A 16551-nucleotide genomic window follows, 5' to 3' on the forward strand; every position below is an offset into this window, starting at 1 on the left:
TACTTCAGTCCTTTTGGCTGTTTGTTGCTACTTCTGTAATTCTGAAGCTGTGCCCATCATTCCTGCCATCATCATCAGGCTGTATTCCTTGTACTCTTGGGTATATAAGTAACTCCTATGTATTTGACATAATTTCTTCATTCTATGATCCTGTAAGCATTAACCCTTCCTTGCCCTGGGTTTTGCTCCCCGGTAACACATCTCTACTATATACTAAGCTGTGTGTCACGTTTCCCAGTAGTCAGGAGCTCCCCAGTCATGATATACATTGCAGATCTGTATCGGCTGGCTGGTCCTCGCAGATGGAAGCTCTATGTAGATGGCAGAAGTGTCAGCCAGCAGCAGAGGAGGCCATCAGCCAGCGCATCCTCCCAACCTGCCTGCAGCCCCCGGGCCTGTCTGATGCCCTCCCCGCCCCTTCTGCGAGTCCTCCTCCCACCGCTCTGCCTCTGCTGTCAGTCATTCTGCGCTGCCGGCTGCTGCACTGGCCGGGGGCGTGGCCTCACTGACAGACCTTCGGGTCGGCGCCACTGATGACAGTTGGTTACCGCCCCTGAGTGCTCGGGATTGGTCGCTCCGCAGTAGTGGGCGGAGCGCTGGAGTCCGGCCGCTGTCGGTGTAGGTGTAAGCGGAGGCGGCGGTGAGGCTGACAGGATGTGTGGAGATCCCGCTGCGGCCGGACACAGCATGGAGACCGGTGTGGGGAGTGCGGCGCTCCGCGGATAGACGACGTGAGTGGCAGCTGTACGGTGTGTATGCTGGGGGACACGGGCTGGCAGCCATGCAGGGAGTAGTGCGCACAGGGCATGCGTGTGTATGGGCCCCGTGCTCCTCACAAGTGCTGAGACCTGCAGCAGGGGTCAGTGTCCGGACAGCTCGCCGCTCGTCCTCCGATGTGTCCTCCAATGGTCGTGGAGGGCAGATCTGGGCAGAGTGTGACCCACCAGCACGGTCTTACACCTTACATGTGGGATGTGGCTTCTCTCAGCTCCTGGTCACGGCTCTGGCCATGGAAAGTGCCAGCTTCTAAATAGTACTGGAAAAACAAGGGGTCGCGGTTGTGGCTGATATGGAGGACACTTCTGGGAGATGGTTTGGTTCCCAACTCCATTAGGACTTATTTATTTTACCTTTTATCAGATGATTAGAGTGACTTAGGGAATTGCTATTCATGCACTTCTCCTACACTGTGACAATGACGACTCCTACTATGCTTTTATCTAAGTGCTCATTGCCAGTGATTGACCTGGACCCTGCCACGACATTCCTGGTGCCACTCGTGCCCGAAAGCTTCTAGGGTTGCCCACAGCAGGGAGCCCATCCAGGGGCACAGTATTGGAGTGATGATGGACAGCATATCTGATGAGACGTTGCCCCCGCATTATACACATATTAGGGTATGTTCACGCTGTGCCTTTTTCAGCTGTTTCTGGCACAGAAAATATTGAAAAGAAGTGGAAAAAAACCCCACTCAGATAACAAGCAAAACACTCTTTAGGTTTAGAAAACTCCAAAAGTAAAAATAAAAGCTGCAGTGTGAATACAGCTCAGTGTTCTTACCCTACACTGATCTGAGCCGACCAACTTAGAAATCAGTGCTGCTGTACAGGAAACCTGTCATGGAGGTTCCACATTCTAACCAGGAGTCACTGGGCTGTTTGCCCCATAAAGACATTTGTAAATGTGGGTTTATGTCACCCCGTAGTCTGACACACTTTAATAAAATCCACTTTGTACTTCTCCCGATGGCAGAAATACCAGGGGCGGACACAGACATACGAAGACACCTGTGCAAGGCGGTTATATTGGACCCTCGCAGTCCAATAATGTATCTATGGAGGGAACTGTTTGCTGCTTTGGAGGTAACAGCGCTGGAGCTCCTTTACCTTTTGGGCCCGTGTTCGGCTGCTCCAATGGAGTGTCCGCCCCTGAGTAATACGCTGGTGCACATGACCGCAAGAATATATACTAGTAGTATGAGATATAGCACCTTGTTAAACCACTCAGGAAGAAGCCAGAGCAATAAATCAATACATTAGTAGCTGCCTTGTAATAATGTAGTCATTGGAAAAGCTAGCCCCCTCAGGGACACATCAGAGGCACCCCGAGTATCTGTGTAGCTAGCCCCCCTCAGGGACACATCCGGTGCACCCCAAGTATCTGTGTAGCTAGCCCCCCTCAGGGACACATCCTATGCACCCCAAGTATCTGTGTAGCTAGCCCCCCTCAGGGACACATCCTATGCACCCCAAGTATCTGTGTAGCTAGCCCCCCTCAGGGACACATCCGATGCACCCCGAGTATCTGTAGCTAGCCCCCCTCAGGGACACATCCGATGCACCCCGAGTATCTGTGTAGCTAGCCCCCCTCAGGGACACATCCGATGCACCCCGAGTGTCTGTGTAGCTAGCCCCCCTCAGGGACACATCCGATGCACCCCGAGTGTCTGTGTAGCTAGCCCCCCTCAGGGACACATCCGATGCACCCCGCGTATCTGTGTAGCTAGCCCCCCTCAGGGACACATCCGATGCACCCCGAGTGTCTGTGTAGCTAGCCCCCCTCAGGGACACATCCGATGCACCCCGAGTATCTGTGTAGCTAGCCCCCCTCAGGGACACATCCGATGCACCCCGAGTGTCTGTGTAGCTAGCGTTAGCGGTGTTTTACTGTCCCTGTCGTCAGCGGGAGTCGTTCTTGTAATGTACGGGATTGATGGGTGTCGTTTTCCTGTAACTGTGATATTCTGGGTGATTGGCACCGCAGTTACTCTCACTTGCAGAGAGCGGAGTCACTTGGCTTTAGCACAGTAGCGACATTAGATTTCAGGAGTTAATAATTGATGTCTTCCAGCAGTACTTTGATACTTGTGGGTAGGTTTGGGCGGGGGGCTCAGCCATGCTCTTAGCCCTATTGATCAATTATTGGTATTGTCTCTACTGGGTTTGTCTCCAGTGTGATATTATAGGTGAATTTGTTCAATAAGACCAGGTGGCATCCTCAATGCGCTTCTTAAAGATCTGATTGCTGAATTGTTAACCAGTCTCCTCTGACTATCACATCCTCATATTTTAGATCATTGGTTTGTATGATAACTTGTCAGGTTCATGTCTGTATGACCATAGCATTTCTGCCTCTGCTACATCTTGCTTTGAGGTACAACCAGGGAAACGTGGATGTATAGGGAGAAGCTGTCCCATGCTGTTTGTCCTGGGTGCCTTCTCTCACAGCATTTCTAGCTGAAATAGGATTAGCGTACCAGCCATTAAAACCTGGAAATCAGTGAGATCCATAAGAGCTTGTTCACACCTAATGTTTTTTAGAGCATTTTTCATCTTGAAAACCACAGTGACAATTCCACACTTTTTTTGGTGCATTTTTTTATTTATTTTTGCTGCTAGGCCTCTTTGATGTCAATGGTAAAATACTGGAATGAAAAGCTTGTAAAAAAAAAAAATATATATATATATATAATTTTACTATGCATTATGTGAATGAGAATTTTGAAAATGGACAGAAGAAAGCATATGAATAATGCTGCATGTGAACTAGCCCTAATAGAGAGATGCTAGTGAGTGTAATTGGGACTTTGTCATGGTAACTGATAACATATCTGTAGTTGCTGATTGTCAGCTCCTCTCCCTAGGATAGGGGGCTACAAACACATCAGGTTTTCTCTTTCTGATGCTCTGACTTTTAGATGTATTTGTAAGTGACTTTGTTCCATTATTCATTTTGCTTATGAGTCATTATTTCTATGTTTAGTATGTGTGGCTGGTTCATATTTATAGTGTACCACTTCCTATTACATGACAGCAGTTTTATATGCATTAACAGTGTGATTTATAGTCAAGTATTTGATTGTATGATGTATTATTCATTGCGGTTAAGGTGGCTTTATTAGCATGGATAGTGAAGGAGTTGTATCATGAAGACAAGTCCTATCTATATGTACCGAATGACAGACACACTCATTAGTGGATCCTACTCAGGGGTTCTCCAGTCTATTTTTAAAGGGGCTGTCCACCAATAGATAACCCCTTCTGTGCGCCACAGAAAACACAATACTTATCTCCTGGACCAGCTGCCATTTGTCCCATCCCCTGCAGTGTCTCCTGGCAGTCACAAGATATAAGACAGTTTGTTTTTTTTTCCATTTTTTTCCTGCACAGCAGAACTATTGAAACAACCCCCTTAAACTTGACAGGGGAAATCCAGCCTGCAGAAAGAAAGTTAAAACAATGATTTCACTCTCACAGTCTCTTCTGCACTGGAAGCGATGATGCCACGACCACTAAGGGACATGACCGTTGAGGCCACTGGGTGGCTCCAGTGCCAGGTGATTGGTGGTCAGGGCGTTATTGCTTCTGATCCAGTGGGGTGATGGATTCCAGGAATGACTGTTTTCTATTTTTCTTTTTCCTTCTGGCTTTCCCCTGTCAAGTTTAAAAATATACTGGAGAACCCATTTAGCCTGACTATATTTAATTTCATTGAATTGTATTTTACATTTTGCTTTTCAGTGAGTCATGGTGTATTGGCTACAATCCAGTTGATATCCGATGTTCACAGAGTTAAAGGGGTTGACCGGGACTTTTTCACCGATGGCCTATCCTTAGGATAGGTCAGCAATACCTGATGGGTAGGGGTGCGACACGCTGCACCCTTCCAATCAGCTTTTCCCAGCACCTTCCGGAACCGTTCAGTTGTGGAGCTGCACCGCAGAGCACTGTCAACTGTATAGTGGCAGTTGATGGGAAGCGGATGTGCAGTACCTGAGTTTGGCCACTATACATTTGACAGAGCTGTGCCACACTGCCCACAACTGCGCACTTCTGGCTGCCGCCGACCCTGGGAGCACCCCCACCGATCAGATATTGATGACCTAGTCTAAGGATAGGCCACCAATGTAGAAATCCCAAACAACCCCTTAAATTTTAACTACTGATGTAGAAATAATTACTTTTGGTAAATATTCCTGAGTTACTTATTAATTGGGTTAAATCCACTGGACTATACCCCCCCTCCCGGGCTGCTGTCTGGGGAAAACTCACCTGCAAATAGTGCACAAATTGAAATAGCTGGGTATAGTGGTTTCTCCTAGCCCTACTAAATAGGTGTTGGATAATCTTGACCTTCTCCATAAATTTACTGTAGAGGTTGATATATGGTGCAGGCTTCCATTCTCTTTGACAGTCCAGTGCAACTAGATTAAAATGATCCTTATTAGCGTTGAGCGAGTATGTTCTATTAATAACCCTTTCGCCGAGTATGCTCGGGCCGAGCTCCGAGTATTTACAGCTGCTCGGTGATATGGTTGAATCGCTCCCTTGTGCATGATTTGCGACTGTTTGACAGTTTTAATACATGTGAGGAATGTCTATTTCTTACACATTCCTCACATGTAAGAAAGCTGTCAAACATTTGCAAATCATGCACACGGGAGCGATTCAACCATATCACCGAGCAGCTGTAAATACTCGGAGCTCGGCTCGAGCATACTCGGAACAGAACATACTCACTCAACACTAATCCTTATACTTCAAATACCCTGCGTATCACGTAATTCTCCTACATGGCTCCCACTGAGATTGTTTCATAATATCCAAGGCATTTTTTTGACATTTGTGTGTAAGAAACAGGGGGCAAGAATCAAATTAGAAACATTGCAGAGGAGGAAGAATTTGTTGGCTTTACCTAACCCTTGGATCTGTTATTTGGTGACCCAGTTGCAGCAGTTTTGGTGGGTGGGACAAGGGGAGACATTTACTTAGGTGGGTAGATTGGCTGCATATTTAGCGGGGCATTCCCCTCCTTTGGCAACCTTGTAGGCAGGGTCGACCTATCCCGACTATGGCTATGATTAGTGATGGGCGAGCACTAAAATGCTGGGGTGCTCGGGTCGAGCACATTGGAATACTCGGGTGCTCGACCTGAGCTACAAGCCCAATGTAAGTCTATGGGAAACTCAAGCATTTTTCAGGGGGCTCCCCCCGGCGGTCTGTAGGGGGCCTAAAAATTTCCCAAATCGATGGGAACAGTGCTCAAATGACATGGGAACAGCATGAGGAAGACCCCTGGAAGCATTTCTGACTCCCAGGTCACTGCTGTCAACAACGTTGTCGGAGGTATTACGCCACTTTTACTTCCTCACAATAAAACTTACAAAAACGAAACCAAAATGGATTTTCCTGGGAAATATGTTAAGGAACATCCTTTCCAGGGTAATGACTTGTGTATAAAGCAAAATAAATAACCAAAAACAAAAATACTCCTCCACACCTTGGGCTATGTTCACACTTAGCGTTTTTGATGCGTTTTTGCACTGCTTTCAACCGTGACAAATGCATTCACTGGGAAATGTAATTTTAACATTTTACAACCTTATCTGGCCATGTGGTGTGTGAGATATCATCAGACACATCGTGTTTCATTTATGAAGGAGGGACTCTGAAAGTCACAAAGCCTATTTTTATAGGGCCAAAAGTCGGCCTTTACTATTCTTAGAAAGCCATCAGCCGGCTATGTTTTATTGTTCCCATTATTAAAGAGTGGGTCTTCTATACTGTTATTGCTTATGCAGTGAGTGGCAGGGCTGCCCAAAATTTGGACGCACCCTAATACCACTTTGAAAATTTGGACGCACCCCAATGCCCCTTGGAAGAGACTTAGAGGAGGGCCTCCTGAAAAATGTTCCCATTAGAAAGGAGTGGGTCTTCTATACTTGTAATGCCCATGCTATAAGTGTATGGGCTGACAAACATTTACCCCGGGGGGGTATACATGAACATACTGTATAAAAAATTTTTTTTACGGTCATCATAAACACCCTTTAAAAAAATGATGTGGGTGTTACATCACGGGCCACGGTCACCCTGGTGGTGGAGGATGAGGAGAAGGAGGAGGACAAGAGCAAATAGCCAAAATCAGGAAGCTTATATGACGCGCCCCCTGGGCCGTGGGGTACCCGGAGCCGGGCCTGTAGATGCTGGGTGTTGTAGTCACCGTGGCGGTGACCTGGTCCGTGACCCAGGGCGGTCAAACCAGGGTAGTCTATGTGTCTCTGTTATATATAGTCCGACTACGCCACCTGTGGAATGCGGTTATTAGTAACCGCCGCTGCGGAACAGTCCGCTGAAGCTGGTGGTATATGCAGCAAGGTGATGTAACTCCCCACAGGAAGAGTGTAGCTTCAGGGCTGCGTGTATGGATGATGGTGGTGATAGTGCCGGGCGTTCTATTGCTGTGAGTGCTGGCGACGCAAGGAACACAGAGACAAGATGGTGCAGTCCCAGGGTCTTTACTCACGGTTAAAACAGTTCCAGTTACAGGCGCCAGTGCAAGGCCCACGGCGTCCTGTGTTCACGCAGTGAGGGGCTAGGACAACCCTCAAATATCTCCAGAGTATTTATCAGGACCCCCTTCTGTGTGTCCTGTCTGGCCTCTTTCCTTGTACCTCACACCTAGCGGCACCTCTGTCCAGTGTCCTCGGGCCTTAGCGGGCGACGTATGTTCCGTCCCCTGACCCTATGTGGCTACTTTCCTAGTGGCTGGTGTGGACGGCCTGCTGTACTTGAAGTGCTGCAGCCTCCGGTTCCCAGTTGAGCCCTGTAGTCTCCGCTGCCTGGGGGACCCGGTTCCCCTTCTTTGGCCTGACCCCCCCCCCCCACCTCCTGGCAGCGGCGGGCGCACGGGTGGCTTGCTGCACGGCCTGCACCCCTAGGGTCCCTTCTCTCCTCGTTCCTGGAGCCTCTCCTGCTCCCCGTTTCCTCCTTTCAGGCTCAGGACTCCTGACTAAGCCCGCCTCTGGAGCAGAGCTCCTACAGAGCCCCTGCTCCTACACTCTCCTCCTCTGACCGAACACTGATCTAAGATGGCTACTCTCTTTTATATGCTCCTACTCAGTGCGCCCAGGATCTACGTCCTCCAAAAATCCACTACTTAGTTCCCCCTCTCTAAGTGGTTCCTCCCCACTCCAGCCAGGGATCAGGGACACTTGTGCTCTCCCATAGGAGCATTCTCGCCTTGTCCCCCGGAAATGTGGTGTAGTGGATGTAGTGTTAGGGTCCTGAGCCATACTCCTTCCTTACCTGAGAGTGAGATACCACACCTCTGGTTGAGATGCAATACCTCTGTGGCGACCGAACCCTCAGGGGCGCCACACACCCCCCTAGTAAAACGCAGCACGTCCGCGGGCTGGAACAGAGTAAAAGACAATTTCAAAGACATGCAAAATTTTTAGAACGCGTTCACATGAAAGATCACAAACATAAAACTTCTTCCCTTTATGGGAGGCACACTTTCTTTAACCGTTGCAGGTTACTATATAAAACATTTTTCCACAGGTTACAGTTCAAGTTCGGATAGCTCAATAATGGAGTTCCCGCCGGGGGAGCTCCTGATCCTTGCCGACTGACCCAGCCGGGTCCTCAGCCTTTGGGGACACTTGCATGGCCCGCACAACTCTGGCCAACGCAGCCACACTCTTGGTGAGCTCCTGAACCTGGAGGCGCAAGTCTGTAGACGGATCATTGTCCAGAGTCTGTGCATCAGCTCCCACAGGCTCTGGGGAAAAGGGTGTCACCTCCTGGTGGTAGGTGATAGCTGGGCGCCGGTGAGCTGTAGTGCCACTTGGTGCCGGTTCTCGTAGCACCCGGATGGCCCTGTCCTTAAATTGAGCAAAGTCAGGGTTTTGCAGAGCCATTATGCACAGCTGGGTTCGGTGGGCGCTGGACAGTAAACCCTCAATAAATTGCTCAGTTAACAGTTCGTTTTCATCACGCACACTGTCAGGGTCTACCTGTTTGATGGCCCTCAGCGCCTCCTGCAGGTTTAAACCATAGTCCCGTACACTGTCCTGTGCCCGTTGTTTGCACCCATAAAACTTCATCTTTATCTCTGCTGTAGTACGGGTGTCAAAAGTGTCCTTTAGGCGGGCCAGTATCTCTTTTGCAGTCCCTTTTTCTCTGGTTGACCAGGACTTTACTTCTCTCTGGGCTGCACCAATCAACTGGCCTATGAGGATGCTCACTTTCTGCTCCTCGGACAGGGGATATACTTTAAATAAACTACTTAGTCTCTCCTTGAAGTCACTCAGGGTGTGCGACTCTCCTGAGTACTGGGGCAACCACGCTGCCCCCGGTATATAAGGCATGGTGAAAGGCATTACCGCAGCAGCGGCCGCGCCGGTGGTTGAAGTTCCCTCCATATCGGGCGTCTTTCTCCCCCCTAGTGAACCGTGGCCTACCTTCTTTCACTTTGCTTCCGTAGGCCGCAGTTCCGCAGGTGATGGTTTCCGTCGAGGACCTGGCGTCGCACGCGTCTGACGTCGGCGTTCGCTGTGGCTCCTTCCAGGACCTGGCGCTGCGTCAGTGCGTGGGGCGGGGCTTTGGACTCCGCGCGTTTTCAGCGATCACGCCCCTCTTCTTCCCGCGCGGCGACCCGTAAATTGCAGACAATGGCGGGAAAACGGCAGCAGATGGCGGGAAATCTTCACCACGGTATGCGACACAGTCTGTCAAGGCGCCCAGTACCTGGTGGTAGCGGGCACGTAATCCTGCCGACTACGCCAAAGTTGACGCGCCCCCTGGACCGTGGGGGATACCCGGAGCCGGGCCTGTAGATGCTGGGGGTTGTAGTCACCGTGGCGGCGACCCGGTCCGTGACCCAGGGCGGTCAAACCAGGGTAGTCTATGTGTCTGTTATATATAGTCCGACTACGCCACCTGTGGAATGCGGTTATTAGTAACCACCGCTGCGGAGCAGTCCGCTGAAGCTGGTGGTATATGCAGCAAGGTGATGTAACTCCCCACAGGAAGAGTGTAGCTTCAGGGCAGCGTGTATGGATGATGGTGGTGATAGTGCCGGGCGTTCTATTGCTGTGAGTGCTGGCGCCGCAAGGAACACAGAGACAAGATGGTGCAGTCCCAGGGTCTTTACTCACGGTTAAAACAGTTCCAGTTACAGGCGCCAGTGCAAGGCCCACGGCGTCCTGTGTTCACGCAGTGAGGGGCTCGGACGACTCTCCGATATCTCCAGAGTATCAGGACCCCCTTCTGTGTGTCCTCTCTGGCCTCTTTCCTTGTACCTCACACCTAGCGGCACCTCTGTCCAGTGTCCTCGGGCCTTAGCGGGCGACGTATGTTCCGTCCCCTGACCCTATGTGGCTACTTTCCTAGTGGCTGGTGTGGACGGCCTGCTGTACTTGAAGTGCTGCAGCCTCCGGTTCCCAGTTGAGCCCTGTAGTCTCCGCTGGCTGGGGGACCCGGTTCCCCTTCTTTGGCCTGACCCCCCCCCCCCACCTCCTGGCAGCAGCGGGCGCACGGGTGGCTTGCTGCACGGCCCGCACCCCTAGGGTCCCTTCTCTCCTCGTTCCTGGAGCCTCTCCTGCTCCCAGTGTCCTCCTTTCCGGCTCAGGCCTCCTGACTAGGCCCTCCTCTGGAGCAGAGCTCCTACAGAGCCCCTGCTCCTACACTCTCCTCCTCTGACCGAACACTGATCTAAGATGGCTACTCTCTTTTATATGCTCCTACTCAGTGCGCCCAGGATCTACGTCCTCCACCCATCCACTACTCTCTAAGTGGTTCCTCCCCACTCCAGCCAGGGATCAGGGACACTTGTGCTCTCTCATAGGAGCATTCTCGCCCTGTCCCCCGGAAATGTGGTGTAGTGGATGTAGTGTTAGGGTCCTGAGCCATACTCCTTCCTTACCTGAGTGAGATACCACACCTCTGGTTGAGATGTAATACCTTTGTGGCGACCGAACCCTCTGGGGCGCCACATATACCCATGTGTGGGTGTGAAGAGGTGCATGGTTATACACCTCCCAAAAAAAGACACTGGATTTGAGTTTGTTACGCTGCTATCATTCGGTGGTGTTGAGAAGTCTGGCCCAATCCAGCCCTTGTTCATTTTTATAAGAGTCAGCCTGTCAGCATTTTCAGTTGACAGGCGGATGCGCTTAACCCACTCTGATAAAACGCTAGCGGCAGGGCAGGCCAGGACCTCCAAGGCATAGAGAGCCAGTTCATTCCACGTATCCAGCTTGGATACCCAATAATTATAAGGCACAGAAGAATCACGGAGGACGTTGATACGGTCGGCAAGGTACTCCCTCAGCATCTTCCCAAACTTTGCACTCCTTGTGAGAGTACCCCGCGTCTCAGAACCTGTGCGATGGGAGGGGCTGAGAAAATTCTCCCAGAACTTTGACAGTGTTCCCCTGCCTCTGCTGGATTGCATTTGTGTGTCTCTCGCCTGTACTCCTTGGTTGTCCAACGAACTGTGCCCTCTGCCGCCAGCGTTTTCAGATGGGAATTTTTTTAATAGTTCTGCAACAAGGGCCTTCTGGTACTACCCCATTTTTGTAGACCTGTCCGCCTCAGGAATAAGAGATATAAAGTTCTCCTTGTAGCGTGGGTCTAGAAGTGTCACCAACCAGTAATGACTGTCACCCAAAATTTTGAGAATGCGAGGGTCATGGGAAAGGCAGCGTAACATAAACTCAGCCATGCGTGCCAGACTACTAACAGGCAAGACTTCCATGTCCTCACCAAGAGGATGACTGACCATGCTCTCCTCCTCCTTCTCTCTGTCCTCAGGCCATCCACGCTGTACAGACGGTATGAGAGTTGTGCAGGTAGTACCGTCTATAGCGCATGAAACTAGCTCCTGTTCTTCCTCCTCCTCTTCCTCATTGTCACCCAGTCCATGTTGGGATGAGATGAGACTTGGCTGTGTGTAATCACCCTGTATGGTTCCTTGCTCCATCTCATCGTGCTCCGCCTGCAATGCATCCTCTTTAATTGTGAGCAGAGAGCGTTTCAGAAGACAGAGAAGCGGGATGGTGACGCTAATTATGGCATCATCACCACTCACCATCTTGGTGGAGTCCTCAAAGTTTTGGAGGATGCTACATATGTCTGACATCCATGTCCACTCCTGAGGTCTTATGTGTGGAGTCTGAACTGAATACTGACGGCCTTGTTGATGCTGGTACTCAACAACTGCCCCCTTCTGCTCACAAATCCTTCCCAACATCTGCAGTGTAGAGTTCCAAGGCGTGGGGACATCACATACCAGTCTGTGAGCCGGAAGCTGCAAACGCTGCTGAAACACAGCAAGGGCGGCGGAAGCTGTAGGTGACTTTCTAAAATGTGCACACAGGCGTCGTACTTTAACAAGCAGATCCAACAGCTCCGGGTAGGATTTGAGAAACCGCTGAACCACGAGGTTAAGCACATGGGTCAGGCATGGTACGTGTGTGAGCTCGCCTCGCCTCAGAGCCGCCACCAGGTTCTGGCCATTGTCACACACGACCATTCCTGGCTGTAGGTTCAGCGTTGTGAGCTACAGATCTGCCTGCTCTTTCAGAGCTGTCCACAACTCTTCAGCATTGTGCGGTTTGTCACCTAAGCATATTAGCTTCAGCACAGCCTGTTGCCGCTTGGCCGAGGCAGTGCTTTCAGCTTGTGACTGATGTGGTCATTTCGGAGGAGGAGGCTGAGGAAGATGAGGTACAGGAGCTGTAGATTGTGGGGGCAACTCTGATTGACCTAGGGCCCGCAATCCTTGGCGTCGGGAGGACGTGTTCCGTCCCAAGGTCCGACTGGGTCCCGACTTCCACTATGTTAACTCAGTGTGCCGTCAGCGAGATGTACCGTCCCTACCCACAAGCACTAACCATGTGTCCGTGGTTAGGTGGACTTTCCCAGTAACTGCGCTGTTGAGGGCACGGCTAATGTTTTGGGACACGTGCTTGTGAAATGCGGGGATGGCACACCTGGAGAAATAGTGGCTGCTGGGGACCGAGTACCGAGGGATGGCCGCCGCCATCAGGTTGCGGAATGCTTCCATCTCCACGAGCCTAAAAGGCAACATTTCAAGAGCAAGCACTTGGAAAATGTGAGAATTTAGTAGTGTGGCCTGTGGGGCGTTGGCTGCTTATTTGCACTTGCGTTACAAGGACTGGGGTATGGACAACTGAACGCTGCGCTGGGACAAGGACGTGCTTCCTGATGCTGCTACTTGAGAGTGCACCCGTCGTTGCACAGGGCAGGAGGCATCTTCGCATGCACCATGGACAGGGGATTGGCTTGCATGCCCCAAGGAAAGGGGATTGGCTTGCATGCCCCAAGGAAAGGGGATTGGCTTGCATGCCCCAAGGAAAGGGGATTGGCTTGCATGCCCCAAGGAAAGGGGATTGGCTTGCATGCCCCAAGGAAAGGGGATTGGCTTGCATGCCCCAAGGAAAGGGGATTGGCTTGCATGCCCCATGGACAGGGGATTGGCTTGCATGCCCCATGGACAGGGGATTGGCTTGCATGCACCACAGCGGAAGAAGCAGTGGTGCCACCCATAGACACTGTTCCTGGACCCTTGGGTTCGGCCCACAAAGTCGGGTGCTTTGCTGCCATGTGCCTGATCATGCTGGTGATGGTCAGACTGCTAGTTTTTCCACCCTTGCTGATGCTGGCCTGGCAGGTGGTGCAAATGGCCTTTTTGGGGTTATCGGCAGTGTCTTTAAAAAACAACCAGACTCAGGAAGACCTAACAGTTGTACTGGCAACTTCCTTCTTGTTGGTGTTACGGGGAACGATTGCCTGCGGCCACCACACTGCTTCTTCCTGCCTGTTCGGGTGCTCTGCCTCCCTCCCCCTGTGTGCTGCTGTCCTCTCTCTGCATGTACTCCGGCCAGGTTGGGTCAGTTACTATATCATCCACCACCTCGTCTTCCACTTCCGAACCCTGGTCCTCCTCATGACTTTCTGGCAATTGTGTCTCATCATCGTCCACCTCTTGTGTCACTTTCCCACCGTTGCCTCCGTGTGACCGTGGCTGCTCAAATATTTGGGCATCGCTACATGCGATCTCCTCTTGCCACGCTTCAAGTGGACCGGGCGATAGGCCCGAATCTATAAATGGAAAAGTGAACAGCTCTTCAGAGTGTCCAAGTGTCGGATCAGTTGTCTCTGGGCACTCGGCATGGTGGGAGGAAGGAGGATCAGGGTGAGGAATATGCAGTCCAGACTCACGGCTACTGAGACTTGACCGTGTGGAAGACAGGGTGGTGGTGGTGGCAAAGTGACTGGAAGCATTATCCACTATCCAACCAACAACCTTTTAACACTGCTCTGGGTTCAATAGTGGTGTGCTGCGGTTCCCCAGGAATTGGGACAGGAAGGCCCGTTTACAGAGGAGCAATAGGGAGAGATTCTGGGTTGGGTGCCGAAGTTTTCTCTTGGTGAACTACGACTGTCCCACCTCTGTTAACTTCATAGGGAATATGAGACGCCTCATTTCTTACATAGAACAGGGGATAGGTCTGATTCGTCATGCCCAAAATATGGGATGGATGATGCCCAGCATCGGCACATGATATGGCAATGCCCTAGATTGGGGCGTTCTTTTGGAAAGCTATTCTTGTGATTATTTATAAGATGTACTCTGTGAGTATGCCTGCAGGGTCCAAAGCATGTTTGTTTGGATTATTGGGGGGGCATGGATTTGCAGGATCGGACCGCATTCAGGCTAGAAAATGCTTTGTTGTGAGTCGGATACAGACTACCCTACTGCTGATTGGTGAATCTTCCTCCAAAATGAATGGTCTACTTTGTCTTGAGAGAGGGATCTATTTTAAACGGAAGTGTTTAGTGAAATTCAAAACTGGTGGAGGGGGATTGGTATGCTGGGCGTTCTTTCCCCTATCCTATAAGAGACAAGAATTAAAGGGAACCTGCCAGCTCCCCCCAAACCACCAGCATGTTTTTTTAACTTGTGTTAATACCCTGCCTAACAAGCCCATTGGCAATATATATGATTGCAGTGTATAGCAAAAAAGCACTTTAAAAACTGTTTGCGATATGCTAATTGGTTTCACACTAGTGGAGGAGGCGTTGGTTTCTCCAGACCGGTCGTCCCACTAATCATCTTATAATGCCCCCTATCAGTCTAGGGGACATGGGGGAGCTGTCAGGTTCCCTTTAATTGCATATAAGTAATGAAATAAGTGAGTGAAATAAATATTGAACAATTCACCAGTTTTCAAAGTAAATATATTTCTAAAGGTGCTCTGAGACTAAATACTAACCAGATGTCAGTAACAACCCAGTCAATGTACACAGGCAAAGAAATCAAACCATAGATGGCCATAAATTTATGTGTAATAATTAGTGTTGAGCCAGTATGTTCTATTAACCCTTTCTCCGAGTATGCTTGGGCCGAGCTCCGAGTATTTACAGCTGCTCGGTGATATGGTTGAATCGCTCCCATGTGCATGATTTGCGACTGACAGTTTTAATACATGTGAGGAATGTCTATTTCTTACACATTCCTCACATGTAATAAAACTGTCAAACGGTCGCAAATCATGCACATGGGAGCGATTCAACCATATCACCGAGCAGCTGTAAATACTCCGAGCTCGGCCCGAGCATACTCGGACAGAACATACTCGCTCAACACTAGTAATAATGAGAAATGACACAGGGAAAAAGTATTGAACACATGAAGAAACAAGGTGCACAAAGCCATGGAAAGTCATGACACCAGCTGAAATCTATCAGTAATTAGAAAGCAATCCTGTCACTTACTGAAAAATATTAACTGGTTCAACTGATGGCCTATAAAAAGGTGTCTTCTTACCAAGGTGCCACACAAGAAACATCTCATGATGGGTAAAACTAGTGAGCTGTCTCAGGATCTTCGCAACTTTACATAGGTTGAAAAAAGACCTAGGTCCATCAAGTTTAACCTTTCTTCACCAATTATACATTCTGTCACTTAACTAACTATAACCCACAATGTTATGTGTATTGAGGAAATCATCCAGCCCTTTTCTGAAAGCTGTTATAGTGTCGGCCATCACTACCTCTTGTGGTAGGGCATTCCACAGTCTGACTGCTCTGACTGTAAAGAACCCTTTCCTGTCCGGAATCGCCTTTCTTCCACCCATAATGAGTGCACCCTGGTCCTTAGTATGGTCTTTGGAAGGAATAAGTCATGTGCTGGTCCTTTGTACTGACCACACATATATTTATACATCTAAATAAGATGCCCTCTGAGGCATCGTTTTTCTAAGCTAAACAATCCCAACGTTTCCAACCTCTCATCATATGAGAGGCCTTTCATCCCTTGTACTAATCTAGTTGCCCACCTATGAACTGACTCTAACTTCTGAATATCCTTTTTAAAATGTGGAGCCCAAAACTGGATCCCATATTCCAGATGTGGCCTCGCCAGTGATTTATAAAGGGGTAACAATACGTTGGGATCACAGGATTTCCTCTCTTTTTTTTTTTTTTTTTTTTTATACGCCCTAAAATCGTGCTTGCTCTTGTGGCTGCTGCTTGATATTGAGTACTGCTGCTCAGCTTACTTGTAACCTTACTGTTGCAAAGCATACGGATGTCATTGGTTACAGAAGAATTTGTAAACAAATTAATGTTCCAGTGAGCACTGTTGAATCCATAATCCGGAAATAGAAAGAACATAATTTCACCACAAACCGGCCACGACATGGTGCTCTCCCCAAGATTTCAGACATAGGAGTGAAAA

The 16551-nt window shown here is 49.7% G+C and overlaps 1 protein-coding gene across 5 annotated transcripts in view; it reads left to right on the forward strand.

Moving 5' to 3' along the window:
- The first annotated feature begins 554 nt into the window (after nt 1–554).
- The window catches only part of MGAT4A (alpha-1,3-mannosyl-glycoprotein 4-beta-N-acetylglucosaminyltransferase A), an 81974-nt gene continuing 65977 nt past the window's right edge, over nt 555–16551 (forward strand). For 2 of the 5 annotated variants that reach the window (XM_073664888.1, XM_073664890.1), the window contains exon 1: nt 555–749. The gene's annotated coding sequence lies outside the window, so the exon portion shown is untranslated. Of the gene's footprint in view, nt 750–1844; nt 1863–16551 lie in introns of those variants that run through there. The other 3 variants (XM_073664885.1, XM_073664887.1, XM_073664889.1) reach the window with 2 other exon arrangements.

This window comes from Phyllobates terribilis, unplaced genomic scaffold, assembly GCF_046119375.1.
Source record: "Phyllobates terribilis strain yellow unplaced genomic scaffold, ASM4611937v1 Scaffold_2__4_contigs__length_985480577, whole genome shotgun sequence".
NCBI classification, from domain to species: Eukaryota; Metazoa; Chordata; class Amphibia; order Anura; family Dendrobatidae; genus Phyllobates; species Phyllobates terribilis.